Source organism: Mauremys reevesii, linkage group 8 (assembly GCF_016161935.1).
Source record: "Mauremys reevesii isolate NIE-2019 linkage group 8, ASM1616193v1, whole genome shotgun sequence".
Taxonomy (NCBI): Eukaryota; Metazoa; Chordata; order Testudines; family Geoemydidae; genus Mauremys; species Mauremys reevesii.
Window position 1 is genome coordinate 34,029,019 of NC_052630.1, and position 19,122 is coordinate 34,048,140.

Sequence of the window (19,122 nt, forward strand, 5' to 3'; positions counted from 1 at the left end):
CCTGGTGCTTTTTCATTTAAAACAGAGCAGGCAAACTACGTCCCTCGGGAAGGATCCAGCCCCTCAGGACTTTGGATCCGGCCGATGGGATTGCCACCCCGTGACACCATGGACCCCATGGCGCTCCTAGAAGCAGCCGGCACCACATCCCTGCGGCCCCTGATTTGGGGGGGGAGGGGGCGGTGGAGGGCTCCGTGCGCTGCCCTCACCTTCAGTCACCACCCCCCACAGCTCCCATTGGCCGGGAATGGGCAACCGCAGCCAATGGGAGCTTCGAGGGAGGTAACTGAAGGCACAGCAAAGGCAGCGCACGGAGCCCTCTGTCCCCCCTCCCCCAGGGACGTGGTACCAGCCGCTTCCAGGAGCAGCACAGCATGGGGCCAGGCAGGCAGCCTGCCCTGGCCCCACTGCGTGCTTCTGCCACCTCAAAGCCACTCCAGGTAAGCGGCGCCGGGCCATAGCCCGAACCCCTCCTGCACCCCACACCCTAGCTCCCTGCCCTGAGCCCCCTGCTGCACCCCCGCACCCCTCCTGCACCCCAACCCCCTGCCCTGAGCCCCAACACACTCCACACCCCTCCCAGCACCCCTGCCCTGAGCCCCCTCAGACAGCGCGCACCCCTCCTCTGCCCCAACCCCCTCTATCAGTGTTATAGAGGGTGGACGGTTTATGAGTTTACCCTGTATAAGCTTTATACAGAGTAAAATGGATTTGGGGTTTGGATCCCATTGAGAACTGGGTATCTGGGTGCCAGAGATAGGTGACTTGCTGAGCAGTTTTTGGTTCAAGTCTGCAGCTTTGGGGGCATGGACCAGACCTGGGTTTGTGTTGCAGCAGGCTAGTGTGTCTGGCTCAAAAAGACAGGGTTCTGGAGTCCCAAACGGACAGGGAAAACGGGCTCAGAGGTAGTTTCAGCACATCAGGTGACAGTCCCAAGGGGGTCTCTGTGACTAAATCTGTCCCACCATGAAGTCGGCTGGCATGAGTCCACACAGAATATTAAAAAAGCGGAGTTGCTTGATGTTAGGGTGATGCATTTGATCCTCTTTGTAGGTCTGAAAATTCCAGCAGCAGCATTTTGGACGTGCTGGAATCTAGCAATCTGGAATCTAGTTGGGATTTGGGAAGGTTGTAGGGAAGGGAGCTAAAATAGTCAAGACAACAGCTGACAACGACGACAGGCCTGATAAGGAAAACCGCAATAACCTTTTGCGAAGTAGAGAGAATGATCCATTGCCCAGCTGTTTACAAGCTCTCCACTGCTATAGGTGAAGTACATAAATAAGGCTTATACAGGTTAAAAAGCCAAATATTTATGGGAAATGGATAATGAAATGAAAGGACAGCAAAAGAAAAATTAAAATACTTCAAAAGTACTCAAGTGGTTTCACATGGGTTAGTTTTAGACAAGTTGTCATTTATGCAAAAACTAAATTAGCCAAATGGCAAGTGTATCTCATGTGATCTAACCCCAGACAGATTAAAAAAAAAAAAATCAGAGCTCTCAATCTGCTGAGAAAAGCAAAAAGTTATGCCACAATGAGAAATGTGGTACAAGTACCTGAACAGAACAAAAGATAAAGAGGATGCTTACTCTATGGAGTGAATAAAACACTAACAAGTTAACTCAGGACATAATTGGAATGCCTAAAAATATAAGAACGGCCATACTGGATCAGACCAAAGGTCCATGTAGCCCAGTATCCTGTCTTCCAAAAGTGACCAATGCCAGGTGCCCCGGAGGGAACGAACAGAACAGGTAATCATCAAGTGATCCATCCTCTGTCGGCCATTACCAGGTTCTGGCAAAAGGAGGCTAGGAACCCATCCCTGCCCATCCTGGCTAATAGCCATTGAGAAACTGTTGAGCAAAGGAATATTTGCAGGTTAAATGAGCCTCATAACTTTGAGCCTGAAGAGATCTGAGATTTGTCTTTTTCTTAATGTTGTCACACCAGATACTAAGAGTTCTTTAACAAACTGTTTATTCGCTTAGAGAAATCATTCTCCCTAAACAAAAGTTGCACGTTACAGCATCTTTCTTTACAAATGTCTTGGAAAAGGTGTGTGCCTTGTGGTTCCTGAGGCATGGTGTCCATGGTGATAAACTGGCCTGCAGCCAGAAAGGGTCAAAAAAGATAACACCTTGAATGAGCATTCAAACCTTCAAAGTAAAAAAAAAGTCTAAAAGAAGTGGCAAGTTGAGTAGAGAACACTGAAGTCCTAGCTCCATTACAAGCATTAAGCTAAATGTTAAGTTCTATTTGCCAGGCAAGCATATGGCGAAAATGGCCAATGACTATGTTAAACTAGAAGCCTTTGGGTTTAGAGATGGTTAGGAAGCAAAATGCAAGGAGGGGACTAGTCAAGGCACTGGTAAAGGTAAATAGAGCCTTCACTTCTAGGTCACCAGTTCAAATCCAACCCAGTTCAGTAGGGATGCAAAGGAATAATATATATGGCTCCTTTCTACCAACTAATTCATTATGATACAAACTTATCACAAGCAGCACCTTCACCTCAGGGCCGTGTGATGAAAAGTGTCCTACTCATAACCCTTGGGGTAGTACCTACACATTAAATTTGAGGCACACGTGTGAGTAATCTTGCACTGCCATTGCCTATGCTGTACCTGCTCTGTGGTGAAACAGAGGACTTCTGTCTCTAGGGCTGTGAATCCAGAACTCTTCACCAGCATTAAATTCACATTAAATGAATAAAACAAAGTGAAATGAGCAGTAAAGCAAGGACAGCTGTGCCCCCTGATCCATTATGCACTGCCTTGAAAGGAAAAAGGGCTTACAACAACAAGCTTACCATTCTGTCTGTAGTGAGCTTGGGTGAAAGCAGAGAGGGCCTGGTAGAAGGTTCTTCACACAGGATAAACCCTATGGTAGGGATATAAGAGCAGACAAACAGAGCATCCCTTGTACACCATGAAAGTGAGAGTCCCTTCAGCACCTCTCCATCTCCATTTAGGCTGGAGTGGAGTGAGGCTGCTGAAGGTAGGACAAAGGGCAATACTGTTGGATCCACAATTTTGTGAATTTATGGGTAGTGAGCCTCTAAGTGTACGTCTACACTGCCTTGTAAGCCCCGGGCTCACACTTAGGAGTAAGCCTAATCCAACTTCCGTCTATGGACAAGACATGCTAACTCTGGTCCCAGAACCCCTTGGGGATGGACAGTCCATGCCTTAGTCCAAGACCCAGAGTTCAAGCCCAATGGCTCTGTAGTGTAGACACAGGCCCATCAGACTCATGCTCTGGGAGTCCACCAAAAGTATTCCACAATCCCATGGGCTCACTTGCTTTGTCCTCTGCACAGTCAAGTTTTCCTACACTGCACCACAAACGAAGGGCCAGAATAGCCACATTTTGGGAGGGCAGCAGGAAGTCTGGGATTTGGGTGGTTGGATTCAGGCCCACATAAAGAAAAGACAGGGTGGGACCAAGGGTTCAATAATTCCTAACATGGGGTTAAAAATGATGCTCAAGCCCTAGGTAAACAAACCCATAGTCTGCTAACTCAAGTTCTACTAACCCTAAGCTTACATTGCTGGGTAGACACATGCTATGTGAAAAATGCTGCAGTCACTATTCTAGTGCAAATGCTAGAATACTGGCGAATGACAGTCTGTACTGCAGTCCAGCATCCTACACCTGACTTTGAAAGGTTCAGTCAATTCCATAACACTCACCCCCCAAACTCTGCACAGCTTCCCTACACCAAGGGCTTGATCCTGAGAAACAATGAACACCCACAACTTCCCTTTATTTCAATGGAAGGTGCAAGAACTCAAAATCAGGCCTAAAGTGGACTTATTCTGTCTTTGTGCAGGGGTGGATGAATTTTATCTGTAATGAATAGCTAACTAACTTCCAAAAACACATTTCAGCCTGTGTTAGAAAGACTTCCTGGCACTTATATGCAGCACAATCAACTTGCATAAAAGATAAAGGATTCCTGCATTTTCTCTAGTCTTCCCAATGTGGAAGCAATCTGTGTGCATTGTTGTAATAATCAAGACACAAGAATTCTTTGAAACCCAAGTGGTCTACTGCCAAATTAGTTTTAAAATGACTTGGCTTCATTTCAATAAACTTGCTCATCAACAGAGTTTGCCAGAGTTGTTCTGCATCTCTGAACATACGGCTAATAGGTTTTTACTATAATAACTGATTTAAATGATTTTTACTCCTGGTCCATTTGAGGAAATTAAGGGGACTGGCCACTTGATTAGAGATAGGTAGGTGCAGCTGAAACACCTGCAAGTATAGTACACCTAGAGCAAGAGTAAGTGCTCATTTATGCTTCTGTGGTTCAAGGTTAAGCATTCACTTGCTCTAATTTCTGAGTCTGCCTCTATCAAAAGCCATGCCAGGCAATTAGAAGCATTATAACTATTATTAGTTCGTAATATTATTATAGCATTTTGCTACACTTGACATCTGTTGGCTGATAGACTGAACAAGTACATAAGAAATAATTATACAGAGATTCCTTGCAAAAGAGCACAATGCAGAGGACATTGAAAAAGTCAATTTCACAGAACATGCTTGAAATGAAAGTTCTAAAATTAATAGTGAAACCTTTAAAAAACTCCTGTTAAACAAAACATTGTGTTTAAAATAGGCAGTTGTTAAAAATAAATGTATTTGGAAATTTAAAAGCAGATACCTGGCACAACCTCTCCCCAGAAACACCACACACATCTATACAGGGACTCTTTCCTTGCAACCTAGTGACCCAGAGGTTTTGAAAGCATCTCCCCTTCCTTTGCAGATATTAGCAGCAGACTTTGTGAATTACTGGCAAAGATTCTCATTGTGCATGCAAATAACATAAACCCATGGTTCAGGACTGCTCTAACCTGCTCACTGAAAATCCTATAGTATTATCAACACACACCTAGAATAAATTATAGATTCTTTCATCCCATGAAGCCAAGTGTTTTACAAACTATATTTGGGACCCAAATCATCCAATATCTATATATGTACATTCATCCAACAGATATAGCCATATTTTTGAGTATCTTAGGCATCTATGTAGCACTAATTACACTACACAGCCCTTTGAGACAAGAAGAAGAATCAGAGAAACCAGAGAGATAATTTAGGGAAGTAGAATCTAATTGTCTAGACTGAAATTTGGTCAGGGCACCCCATATTTGTATAAGGGCTATGGGAACCTTAATGACAAGTGAACAAGAACTTGCTTTTACATCTCATTGGAAATATAGCCTCCTACAGCAACGCAATACTCCACATAACACCAGACTTTGGCATTGGTTAAGTATTGAATTACAACAAGGGGGTGCCATTCACTATTCCGCCATCATTTTCCCAACATTCCTCAAGTGCAACTTTGTGAGAGGAAGCAGAATTATGGTTAACATACTTAAGCTAAGACTCCTGTGGCACCTTATAGACTAACAGATGTATTGGAGCATGAGCTTTCATGGGTGAATGCATCCAACGAAGTGGGTATTCACCCATGAAAGCTCATGTTCCAATACGTCTGTTAGTCTATAAGGTGCCACAGGACTCTTTGCTGCTTTTACAGATCCAGACTAACACAGCTACCCCTCTAATACTTAAGCTAACCAGTTTCAATAGATGAATGTGGTAAAAACAGGGTCAATCCTGACTGCACTGTAGTCAATAGTTTTGCCATAGACTTCAATGAGGTGAAGATTTCACCCTACAGCTACAATAAAATGACAGAGCTCAGCCATGCTGTTGCCAGCAAAGAAAGAGGATACAGTGGATGTGTGACCCCGAGAGTATCCCAATACCAGAGGGCTCACTGGAATCAGGTAAAAGCAGCAAAGAGTCTTGTGGCACCTTATAGACTAACAGACGTTTTGGAGCATGAGTTTTCGTGGGTCAATACCCACTTCGTCGGATGCATGTGGAATCAGGTAATGCATTTCAGCTGACCTGACCAATTTGGTATACCCCAACTCACTATGGCTATAATCTGTATCTAAAAGGTGTCATGTAATATGTCACTGGAAAACTAGTAACTCACTGACCATTAATATACTTGTATGATGTATGTAGGGGGTGTGTATTAAGAGTTTTGGACATACAATGGAATTTGACTAAAAAATGTTTAAGCCAGGCATGTCTGGGGAGCTGGTAAACCGGTATGCCCTAGACAAAGGAATGTGTTTGCTTCTCTGACCAGCCTGCTTGTCACGAAGAGACAATGAAGGGTCATTTACACATAAGGTAAACAAAGCTATCAGGTGGGGAGAACACAGCATTGCATCTACTCCCCTGCAAGAGAGAGAAATTTTATCTGAGTTATAAAGACACGTGGCACCTCAAATGATAAGTAATTGAATCCACTGACTGCATACAATATTGCTGTATTATAACAGCATATCAAGTAAGATACTTTCTGAAAGCTAATGGCACACTGGTGATTAATATCATCATGAAATGTATGTATTAACACTATATAAAGAACTATAGATACTCACTGATATTATGCTTTACAATCTGTGATCAAATGAATGGAAAAACAGGTTTTGCCCAGACAGGAGGGAAGACAGCTATCTGTATCCAAAGAAATTAAGCTAAGTGTGACCTAAAACATGGAAGCCCCATCTATACAAAAATCAGCAGGGGGACTAAAAAGACCACGGGAAGGGAAGACCAGCATGAGGTTATCTTGCCCTCTTTAAACTAGGTCATTGAACTTTGGAAGCTATAAGCAGAGACAGAAAGCCATTTTGGCATCCATCACTAGACAGGCACAAAGGGATAGAGCTCTCGCAAGCTGAGAAAGATGGATCCTTCAACCAAAGGGAGGGAGGAGGTGACATCTCTGGGAACTGAACATAGGTGAGAAACTTGCTTAAGCAAGGAACTTTCACCAAGGAAGACACGGGAAGTCTGCACCTTGTACTTCTGTGGAAGGTTCTAACGGAGGGAAAGTCAGCCATGGCTAGGAAGAAGGAAGACTGGTGAGGAAAAAAAAATCTTGAACAAAGCCTGTACCTTGCTCGATTAAGTAACCCTTTCTATGTTTATTCCTTTCACTTGACATTACTTATGTCCTATTGTTAATAAATGGGTGTTATTTTTATTATAAGGGCTATGTTTGAAGGAAAGGATGTATTTGCCCTAGTTAAATTAATAAACAAATGTGCTTTTGTCTCTTTAAAAGGAGCAACCAAACCTAATTATTTCTCTGAATGGTCCAGGAGCAGGTGGGATGCTTCAGGGCACACAGTTTGGGGAAAATTTGTGACAGGGAGTGTGTTGGGGGGTCACCCAGCAAGTGGTAACCAAAGCTGGTAGAAGCCCACAAGCAGTTGTTGTGCTGCTGGGGTCAGAGTTGCTGATCCATGGATGTACAGTGCACAGATACTCATGGTGTGACCTGCATGCTCATCTGTTGGTTGCTGGTGTCCAGGTTGCAAGGCACAGCAATGGGGCATTTCAGGTATCTAGGATTACAGGGCAGGTGGTGACACAATCCTTCACTCATCTGGACTATATCCCAGAATGTGACAAGATGGGGCTGCTCTAAATTCAGGACAGTGGGAAGTGGTGCTGGGGGCATTTAGGACTAGTCAGAGCCAGACATTGATATTTTCTCTGGTTAAATGTACATGGATTAAAGCAGTTACTCTTGATTAAATCAATTAATACACAGTGGCTGAGTCCTCATCTACACAGGAAAATTGACTCACATAGCTATAGCAGAATATTATTCCAGAATGAAGTCACTTCTGTTCTGGAATAGTGTCCATATGTAACCCAGGGACCACTTCGTGCCAACTGGCAGAGGGTACAGGAATACACAGGGATCCCTGGGTCAGATATGTGCACATTAGTTCACCAAAGGGTGGCATGTGATCATCATAAGCACTGCAAAATGTATACACAGATAATATTTAAAAGTTATGTACCTATACTGAAAATTATATTCTTCAGGATTTGGGATTAAGGCAGGTCACCAGGAGGTGACATACCTCAAGAATGTTTCTTTCGGCACATGGTAACAGATGCTTATCTCCATCTGGTCATAAGTGTATTACTCGCCTCACAATCTATGTCTGTTTGTATACTGAGCCTGATGCTAATGAAGAGATAGCAAAATCAACAAGAGAGGAAAACCACTGGAAGAAACAATGAGCAGAGGGTGTCCTGTTTATGAGTAATGGCAAAGGATTGTTCTGCTATATCTAGGGAGCACCAAGAGACACTTTGGATTCTTCACCAAGGAGACAAACTAACAGTGTGTTTGTCTTATGAAAGCAGGATCACAGCCAGCCTGGAAGGATGTTGGGGTGCGCAATACTCCACAAGACATGAGAGTACCGTGTTAATTAAGTCTAGGCTCTGGAATGTGTTTTATGATTTTATTTTATCTGTAACCATTTGTTTCCACTACTTCTACCTGCTATCACAAACAAAACAAAGCACAGAGATTCATTCTTGATTTCACTATAAACATATCTAAATGTTGTGTGCAGAACTGTGATATGAGATGGAACTGGTAAACTGGGGTGTGCTGTTTCTTTGGAAGCAACAGAACCGTGAATACTGTAACTGCCTAGTAGAACAGTGGCTGGACACTCCAGGGAGATAAGCAGAGGGTGGAGTGTGCCTTTTCCTAATCTGAAGAAAGGCAGTGAGGCCTGTGCAGGCCTAGAGGGGAGTGCTTGTATTCCCCGTGGAGTTGGGGAGCTGATCTCTAGGAGATACAGACACAGCTTCCTCATGCTAAGGGCAAGTGGGAGCAAGATGCCTCACAACCCTGGGAAGCATCACACTGCACAGGGAGCTATTCCAGAATAGCTTATTCCAACACAGCTAAGTCAATTTCCCCATGTGCACAAAACCCAAGTCTCACTTTGAACATAAGAACGGCCATACTGGATCACACCAACGGTCCATCAAGCCCAGTATCCTGTCTTTCAACAGAGGGAACGAACAGAACAGGCAATCATGAAGTGATGCATCCCATCACCCATTCCCAGCTTCTGACAAACAGAGGATACGAACACTTCAGAGCATGGTTTTGGACCCCTGTCCATCCTGGCTAATGGCCACTGATGGACCTATCGTCCATGAACTTATCTAGTTCTTTTTTTAACCCTGTTATGGTCTTGGCAAAGAGTTCCACAAGTTGACTATGTGTTGTGTGAAGAAATACTTCCTTTTGTTTGTTTTAAACTTGCTGCCTATTAATTTCAGTTGGTGACCTAGTTCTTGTGGTTATGAGTAAAACAACACTTCCTTATTTACTTTCTCCAAACCAGTCATGATTTTAAAGACCTCTATCGTAACCCTCCTCCCCTTAGTCGTCTCTTTTCCAAGCTGAAAAATTCCAGTCTTATTTATCTCTCCTGATATGGAATCTGTTCCATATCCCTAATCATTTTTGTTGCCCTTTTCTGAACCTTTTCCAATTCCAATATATCTTTTTTGAGATGGGACGACCGGATCTGCACGCAGCTGAAAGGATAAAGATGAGTGTCTGACTGACTTTCTCTGGAGCATTTGCTGTTTTATATACCATTATTCAGTTGCTTTTTTTTTATTTCTTGTCTCCTCTTGAGGTTAAGTAGCCCTAATCTTTTTAACCTCTCTTCATGCCTTCAGAAATATGAAACTTCTCTTTCATGCTGCTAACAGTTTTGCTGTACTTGTCTAGACTGTTTCCATTTCTGCTACATTCTTTCTGAGATGAAGTTACTACAACTGAATACACCATTCAAGAAGGAATACCAATAACTTATGTAATGGCATTAACATAGTGTTCTCTGTACCTTTCTTAATACACATTGAGGATTCTTTTTAAATCACTGTTGTACATTGAGCAGAAGTCTTCACAATGTAATATGAAGTTCAAATTTTAACCTGAAATTATTCATTGTCACCATTAAAGACAACATTTTCCATAAGAACAACCATACTGGGTCAGACCAAAGGTCCATCTAGCCCAGTATCTGTCTTTCGACAGTGGCCAATGCCAGGTGCTTCACAGAGCATGAACAGAACAGGTAATCATCAAGTGATCCAGCCCCCATAATCCTTGCCCATCCTTTGTGAGGGTTATAATAGAAGCAATAAAGACAAGCAGAATATTAGAGTGCACACTCTCTATTCTATGTGCTAGCAGATGTTATACATTTGTACCAAGTAGAAAAATGGGCCAAACATTAACAGAATGCAGCTCATGCTCTTGCCCACTGACCAGAGTTAAAAGTTATTACACTGGAGTTTAGAAACCAACTCACATACTGAACAAGAGTGAGCAGGTTATCAAACTAAAGATAGATTCCTGCACTTAGAGTGCAGATGCTGAAATGAATTACACAGGGAAGCCTGGCTTAATGCCAGGGAGATGCTCAGGGCTTACCTCTCATTTCAATTCCTCTTCCTCTCTTTTACTGTTTGACAGTTGGAAACAGCACCTGGAAGTTGTTTGTTGCCATTGTAATGCAGCTCTCCACATGACCTACTTTGAGGACTACAAGTGGATCTCTAGACTGAACAGTTAGGGTAAGGGCATAGCAGGCCCATACTGACTGTGGGATGTCAGCTAATACCTTGCCATCTGAGTGGCCACATGATAATGGGAGCAGCTGGACCAAACTTGGGATTGACCACAGAACAAAAATAAAGGTCCTCAGAGAGAATTTGCCCAGTAGAAAACAGCTGAGCAAGGACCTCACTGAGGGACCAGCCACAGCTGTTGTAAGCTGAGTCCAATGGAGGGTGGCCCTGATGAAGAGAAATAGCTGAGATATGCTGCCCATAGGGAATAACCTCTGACAGATACCAGCCTAGGAGAGGTTTCATAGCAGAGCCCAGGACGGCACCCTGTCTGCAACAGACAAATCCCAGTTTGTGTTGACTTTTCAAAATGCCAGTGTCCTTTAAAAACAACTATGTCTTGAGAAGGAGCATGTTAGGTTTTGACTACACAGGAAAATTTTACCAGTTATACCAATATAACATACATACACATGCCTCAAGTGGACATTCTTATTCCAGCATAAAAGTGGCTTTTGGGGGAGCATAGCATAAACCCCTTCCCAAGCTAAACAAAAGAGTAGTACTCATATTCCAATGTAAGAGTGTCTATGCAGGCAGGTTATATCATTATATCCATATCAGTTTAAATTTACACAGGGTTCTCAAAACTTCATTGCACCGGGACCCCCTTCTGATAACAAAAATTATTACATGACCCAAGGAAGGGGAACTGAAGGCTGAGCCTGCCCGAGCCCCACTGCCGGGGTCAGCGGAGGTCGGGGGGGGGATCCCAACCCACTTTGGGGTCCTGACCACAGTTTGAGAACTAGTGAGATAACTAACTCAAATTAGTTATCTTGGAATTTAAAAAAAAAAAAACACCTTTTTTTCCAGTGAAAAGACAGTCACAGCTTTCTGTTTATTGCATAGGGACAGGGTTCTGATCCCATCAGCTTATAGGCAAGTGCTAGGACTTCCCCAGTCCTTTTGATTCATTCATAATAATGTAATACATCACTATTTTTTTAGACTATGGATTCCTGAGCAGTTACGAGCTCATTCTCTACCTTAGATGGGATTATAGAATCATACAATATTAGGGCTGGAAGAGACCTCAGGAGGTCTAGTACAATCCCCTGCTGAAAGCAGGACCAACACCAACTAAATCATCCCAGCCAGAGCTTTGTCAAGCTGGGCCTTAAAAATCTCTAAGGATGGAGATTCCATCACCTCCCTAGGTAACCCATTCCAGTGTTTCACTACCCTCCTAGGGAAATATTATTTCCCAATATCCACTCTAGACCTCCCAATTGGGATTCACATATTGTTCCAAATACAACAATTTAAGCTAACGGTTACAAAATGTTTTATAAAAAGTGACATGCCTACTTCTAAAAAACACTTTATTGAGACAATAATACATTTCAAAGTGCAATTGGGCAGCTGCACCTGCTCCTTAACAGGAAAATGTGCACATAGCCCTACTGGAATACAGCAATATGTTCATAATGAAATCCTGATTTCAGGCTTCACAACAAACCTGAAACAGGGGACAAGGTTTGCAAACCTCTGGTGAATCTTGGGCTGAATTTCAAGTGATAGCAAGCCTATTTAGGGTTTCCAAACAAAACAATTAATTTGGGCTGAGTTTCACTTTGCCTTTGGGGGATTTTTTAGAAACAGAAGCTTTGAGAATGAAAATTCTAATGACGTAAAAGAAGTTTACTCAAAGCTTTACAAAGCTGTACTGCCTTGTTTTACATGGCTATATCCCAGCAGAATCTGTGTTTTCTGTCATCACCCATTTCAGGTACTAAGAATATCTTGTGTTAATAATAAATAGCTAGCTTTATATAGCACTCCTGATCTACAGACTGCTTGACAAATATTAATTAAAGCTGACTCATCTATTTCACAAAGGGGAATTAAGTATTATTTCCCAGATGGGGAAACTGAATTAGAGAGAGATTAAGTGATTTGCACACGGTCAGAGAGGAAGTCGGTGGTGGAGCCAGGATTAGAACTCAGGAGCTCCTGGCCCTCATCCTCAAGACCACCTCCACAGACCAATGTGAGGCATATTTAACATGCTATCATATCTGTCCATCTTGAGCCAGTCATCTTTTAAATAAGCCTCAACTTCACTGTGACACAAAAACAATAAGAGGGGATTTGGGGGGAAGGATGAGGGTATGCTCCTCGACAGGATGGGCAAAAAGAGGCTTGCTGAGGACACTGTTATCGTTAAATGTAAATAAATTCAGAATTGGACCAATGAGAGAGTAGAAGGTAATGTAGTAGTAGCATATCAAAAATTAATCATTGTCACCAGTCACTTCCTTATTGCAAGGGTAGCGCCATACTTCGTACATTCAAGGGTATGCTGGCAACTTGCCAGGAACCCACACATCACACTTAGTTTCCAAAAATGGAGTAGATTTACATCCCCCTCAGCTCCAAGTGAGATGTGGGCCTGCATAGACAACAGGACCCAACATGTAACACTTACTTTTCATAGGGGAAGCTACAGAAGTCTCCACTAGATGCACCTCTATATTAAGGATGGTGCCATTTGCGTTGTAGAACTCCTTGGGGCCACTTTCTAGATACCTCTGCCTTGGATGCAGTTATGCAGCCATCATACTGGGACTGGATAAGAGCAACTGGCAGGGTCCAATACAGCCATGTTAGGGCACGATAAACAAGACGTACATTAAAAATTCCACCTCTAACAATGCAACTGTTTCAAAGATGACGTGCTCAGAGCAAACATGAGCTGCATGATCTTATATAGCTGAAATAAAGACTTGTAGGATCCATTGTAAAAGGCAGGTCTTGTCACCCACCTCACACTTTAAGACCTTGTGAACACATAAAAGGTTTGCCAGTATAGCTATACTGACACCAGCCTAACTAGTGTAAATGCAATTACATCAGCAAAAAAACCTTGTTCCAGTTCAGTGAGCAAAATAATTTAAAACAGCCAAAAAAAAAAAAAAAGCTTTTGTGGTGTAACTGTGTTTACACTAAGGCTTTTGCAACCATAGTTATATCTAATAAAATCAATTAACAGATTACACCCTTAACTGACATAGCTATACCTACAAAACTTTTAAGCATAGACTTGGCCTAACAGAAGGGATGGGAGTACTGAATGTTTAACAAAGGCTTCCATTATCCAAAATGTTAGTCAAGCATTGCAGTTAAATGGGAGGGTTAAAAAACAAAACTGTTTTTAGTAGGTGTATAATAAAAACCTCTTCCCCTCTCAACTGCTTGGCTTTCACTCTCTTGGCTCATATAATGCCACCATTTCACTAGTTCTCCAGTCAGCTAAGGGCTGGTGTGCACACAAAGTAAGTGAACTGTCCCAAAATAACTGAATCAGTTTTAACACACACCATTTGTTATTTTAATGGATGTTTTGTGTGTGGACACTCTTAAGAGTGCTCCTGATCAGGTCAGTTTTTAGTGACCTAAGCTAAATCAAAACAGGACACTTCTATTCTAAAATAAGAATGTCCACACTCAGAAATAGTATCATAACAACAAAAGGTACAGACTACAAGTAATGAAGTTTTTTCAGTGCAAGTTTCTGTGTAAACAAGCCCATAGACTCTTCCAGATGAGGACTTGGATTTCTAATGTAAAAAACAGATTAGTGGAGGAGCTCTTTTTGAAGCTGCCTTTCATTTCCAGACCTACAATATACAACACAAAAGTAGCTAAAAGGACAGAAGGCCAATATTTTTTCATTGTCAGGTCACCTTTAAAAAACACATTTTCTTACTTTCCTTACCATTACTCCTTACAACAGGTTATAAAATCAAGAATTGCTGTGTAATATATTATATTGCTTCCTTTCTTCAAGTCATCTCTAACAAAACAGAAAAAATACAAAATTTAGTATAAAAATCTGTTTCTACTGGAATAAAAACTCATGGAAACATCAGTTTTAAGTTTTGCAAAATACAAATTTTGAGTCAAATTTGACTTGACAGTGTCTAAAGCCATTTTAAAAAGATGAAGCTATTGGATACAAAAAATGAAAAGCATCTCTCCCTGGATGTTTTCAAAGCCACAAAAAACAGTCCTAAGAGTCAGCTGAACCCAACATACCCAGAATTTCTATGGAAAGCAACGGTGCAAAACAACTCTATTTTATATTCTCTCTCACACAGACTGTATCCCACAAAGCTTCATAGAGTTAACAACAACAGAGGAAGACAAGTAGTAAGAGCAATAGGCAGGAGAGAAAAATGGTTTTCCTCTAAGACATGGAAATGCAAGTCAATGAGGCAGAGAGAGATGGGGCTGGAACAATTAGTGTGAAAACTCTGTGTCTGACAAAGTGGGTATTCACCCACAAAAGCTTATCCTTCAAAATGTCTGTTAGTCTATAAGGTGCCACAAGACTCTGTCGCTTTTTCCAGTGTTAAAATTGTAACCCAGCCCAGGACATAGAGCAGGTAAGGGGTAGCATATCACCCACCACAGTACCACTACTACCTAGCATCACCAATTTTGGATGGACATACTCCTGGAGGTTTCATCACATAACAACCTTTAATTAAAGATTAATCTTTAATCCTTGAAGACTCCACAACAATCCCAGAGGGATGGCAATTCCACTGCTGCCCCAATACACCAGGCTGCTCAAATTGCAGCCCAAGGAGTTCAACTGTGTGGGATATGGCCAGGGCTTTAGAGCTATGCTCCAGCTCCACTCCAGGCAAAAACCTGTAGCTCCACTGCTCCAGCTCCGGGCTCCGCTCCAAAGCCCTGCATATATCTCCCCATTTTTAAATATAAAGGTTCCCATGGCCATGTGCAGCAGGTCCCAGCCCACAACGTAGCCAGGGGGGCTCAGCTCAAGGAAGAGCATCACCCACCAGGACCCCTCACTTCTGCTGGGAGGAAAGCACAGCGAATGCACGCTGGGGACTGCCAACATGAAGGGCCAAGCTGTATGCCTGGCCAACTTGGTCCTGCACCACAGCAGAGTTGCCAATTTTAGTTGTACAAATTGCCTGGAGGTTTCATCAAATTACATCTTTAACTGTAGATCACTCTTTAATTCCTGGAGACTCCAGGACAAACCTGAAAGGTTGGCAACCTTACACCAGTCCACAGGGCCACGCTACCCGCTGCGCCCCCTCATCTGCAAGCGACAGGCAGATGGGTCACACCACATACCCGTCACCTGCTCCCCAGGGCAGGAAAGAGGCAGAGGGGCATTCGGGCATATCAACAGGGCAGGTGGGGTGAAGGCATGCCAGGAGCTGGGCACATTGAGGGGGATAGTAGGGCGCAAAGCACATAGGGAGCTGGCACATTGAGGGGGATAGTAGGGCGCAAGGCATGTCGGGAGCTGGCACACTGAGGGGGGATAGTGGGGCGCAAGACACGCCGGGAGCTGGCACACTGAGGGGGATAGTGGGGCGCAAGGCACGCCGGGAGCTGGCACACTGAGGGGGGACAGTGGGGCGCAAGGCACGCCGGGAGCTGGGCACATTGAGGGGGATAGTAGGGCGCAAGGCATGCCGGAAGCTGGCACATTGAGGGGGATAGTAGGGCGCAAGGCATGCCGGAAGCTGGCACATTGAGGGGGATAGTAGGGCGCAAGGCACGCCGGGAGCTGGCACATTGAGGGGAATAGTGGGGCGCAAAGCACGCCGGGAGCTGGGCAAACTGAGGGGGGACAGTGGGGCACAAGGCACGCCGGGAGCTGGGCACACTGAGGGGGGACAGTCGGGCGCAAGGCACGCCGGGAGATGGGCACACTGAGGGGGGACAGTGGGGCGCAAGGCACGCCGGGAGCTGGCACCCTGTGGGGGACAGGGGGGCGCAGGGCACGCCAGGTGCTGGGCACACTGAGGGGGGACAGTGGGGCGCAAGGCACGCCGGGAGCTGGGCACATTGAGGGGGATAGTAGGGCGCAAGGCACGCCGGAAGCTGGCACATTGAGGGGGATAGTAGGGCGCAAGGCACGCCGGAAGCTGGCACATTGAGGGGGATAGTAGGGCGCAAGGCACGCCGGGAGCTGGCACATTGAGGGGGATAGTGGGGCGCAAGGCACGCCGGGAGCTGGCACACTGAGGGGGATAGTAGGGCGCAAGGCACGCCGGGAGCTGGGCACACTGAGGGGGGACAGTGGGGCGCAAGGCACGCCGGGAGCTGGCACACCGAGGGGGGACAGTGGGGCGCAAGGCACGCCGGGAGCTGGCACACCGAGGGGGGACAGTGGGGCGCAAGGCACGCCGGGAGCTGGGCACACTGAGGGGGGACAGTGGGGCGCAAGGCACGCCGGGAGCTGGGCACACCGAGGGGGACAGTGGGGCGCAAGGCACGCCGGGAGCTGGCACACCGAGGGGGACAGTGGGGCGCAAGGCACGCCGGGAGCTGGCACACCGAGGGGGATAGTGGGGCGCAAGGCACGCCGGGAGCTGGCACACCGAGGGGGATAGTGGGGCGCAAGGCACGCCGGGAGCTGGCACACTGAGGGGGATAGTGGGGCGCAAGGCACACGCCGGCAACCGGCCGGCTACCGAGCCCGCGAGGCGCCGCCTGAGAACAGCAAATTCAGGGCTGTCTGGACAAGGCAGGAAGTCCGGTGGCTCACTGTAATCTGCCCTACGTCACACAGGCCCGGCGCCCCCTCCTGCCGCCGGGGCTGGGCCGCGCTACCGGCTCCGCTTGGGGGAGAGGGATGGCTCCTTACCGCGGCGGGTTCCGGTAGCGCGGCCCCGCCTCCGCTTGTTCGCGCTCGGTGCCTCAGCGCGTCCTAAACAGCGCTGCAGCCGCCTGGCTCCGGGACCGGGGGGCTGAGCTCCGCCCCGCTCAGAGCCGCGTGGTCAGGGGGCGGGGCTCCGATCGGAGCGGCTCCTCCCCTTACCACGCGGCTCTGAGCGGGAAAGAGCTCAGCCCCCTCCGGAGCCATGCGGCTGCCGCGCTGGGCAGGGCCGCTTCTCGAGGCGCGCGGTGAGCCGGGGCTGGGGGGTTGGCTATGGGGCAGGGAGTCCCGGGGACACTCAGGGGGCAGGGAGGGGGCAGAGGTACTGGGGTAGTCAGGGGCCAGGGAAGGGGTGTTGGATTGGGGGGGTCTTGGGGAGGTGGTTGTCAGGGCACAAGGAGCAGGATGGGTCAGGGATTCTAAAAAAATCTCATCTCATTTCATTTGAAACTTTTAGCAGGGTTTTTATTTGTTTGTTTGTTTTTGTTTTTTTGCTTGGTGAAACAAGAACCAAAAAAGCCTCCAAGGTTTTCAGTTTGTTGTTACCCCTCTACCCCGCCTTCTTTTTCTCCCTCTTTACCTTTTTCTCTCCCCGCCCCGAGAGGGAAAAGGAGGCAAGGAGAAGGAAAGGCTAAGAGAGGAAAAGCTCAATGAAAACCATTTTTAAAGACTTTAATTTAAGTGGAAAAGTTGAATGAAACAACATTTTTCTGCACATTTTTTCTTAAATGTTGTTTTGATTGAACAAAAAAAATCACCCAGCTTTAGTTGTAACCACACAGGCTTCTGTATGCTCCTTGTGCCTAGCCTGAATGGCCCACTGGCCTGAGTTCAGTCTCATAGGGGGCACCTGTTAAATATAGCTTGCTTACCTTAACCCTCAGCTTCTCACCCAGCCTCTATCCCAGTGCCTAGATATCCGGCTGAAACTATTACTTTTGCTGGATGGGATGAGCACATTCCTCCTTCTGACCTATCACTGAGTCACTCCTTGGGCAAAGAAGAAAAATAGTGTATTTCTGCTCTTCAGATTAACCACAAGATATTTCTACATTATTTTAGCCAAGTATGTGCTTGGCCTGCCTTCTACCACTCAGGCTATGGCTACACTTGCACTTCAAAGCGCTGCCGCGGCAGCGCTTTGAAGCGCTAAGTGTAGTCAAAGCGCCAGCGCTGGGAGAGCGCTCTCCCAGCCCTGTCTGTACTCCACCTCCCTGTGGGGAATAACGTACAGCGCTGGGAGCCGCGCTCCCAGCGCTGGGGCTTTGACCACACTGGCGCTTTGCAGCACCGCAATTTGCAGCGCTGGAGAGGGTGTGTTTTCACACCCTGCTGCAGCGCTGCAAATTTGCAAGTGTAGCCATGGCCATAGTCATGTGCAGGTAGGGAAATAGTGGGTGAAAAACTGGTTGGAGGACAGTTATCAATGATACACTTTCAAAGTGGTAAATGTGTCCAGCAGTCCCACGGGGTCCAGCACTATTCAATATTTTCATAAATCAATTGGATAATGGAGTCGAAAGTTCACTTAGGCAATTTCCAGATGACACCAGGTTGGGAGGGGTTGAAAGCACTTTGGAGGACAGGATTAGAATTTGAAATGCCCTTGATAAATTGGAGGATTGGTCTGAAATCAGCAGATGAAATTCAGTAAAAACAAGTGCAAATTAACTACACTTAGGAATGAAAAATCAAATGCATAACTATGTGGAAGCCAGTAAATAATTAACAAGGTTTTGAAGAGATCTTAATGAATGTTAGTTAGCATGAGTTAGGTTAACTGTGACCCTGGTGACGTGAGGAAGCAAGATAATGTAAGACAGAGTGAATTGTGTGAAAGTTATTACGACCTTGCAATATGCAGTCTTGCAGTCTTGTTTT

General features: G+C 45.5%; 1 protein-coding gene across 1 annotated transcript in view; it reads right to left on the reverse strand.

Annotated features, from left to right (window-relative positions):
- The window catches only part of SIL1 (SIL1 nucleotide exchange factor), a 257,546-nt gene extending 240,176 nt beyond the window's left edge, over nucleotides 1-17,370 (reverse strand). The window contains exon 1 of the mRNA XM_039485336.1: nucleotides 17,230-17,370. The gene's annotated coding sequence lies outside the window, so the exon portion shown is untranslated. The remainder of the gene's footprint in view (nucleotides 1-17,229) is intronic.
- Between the last annotated feature and the right edge of the window lie 1,752 nt (nucleotides 17,371-19,122).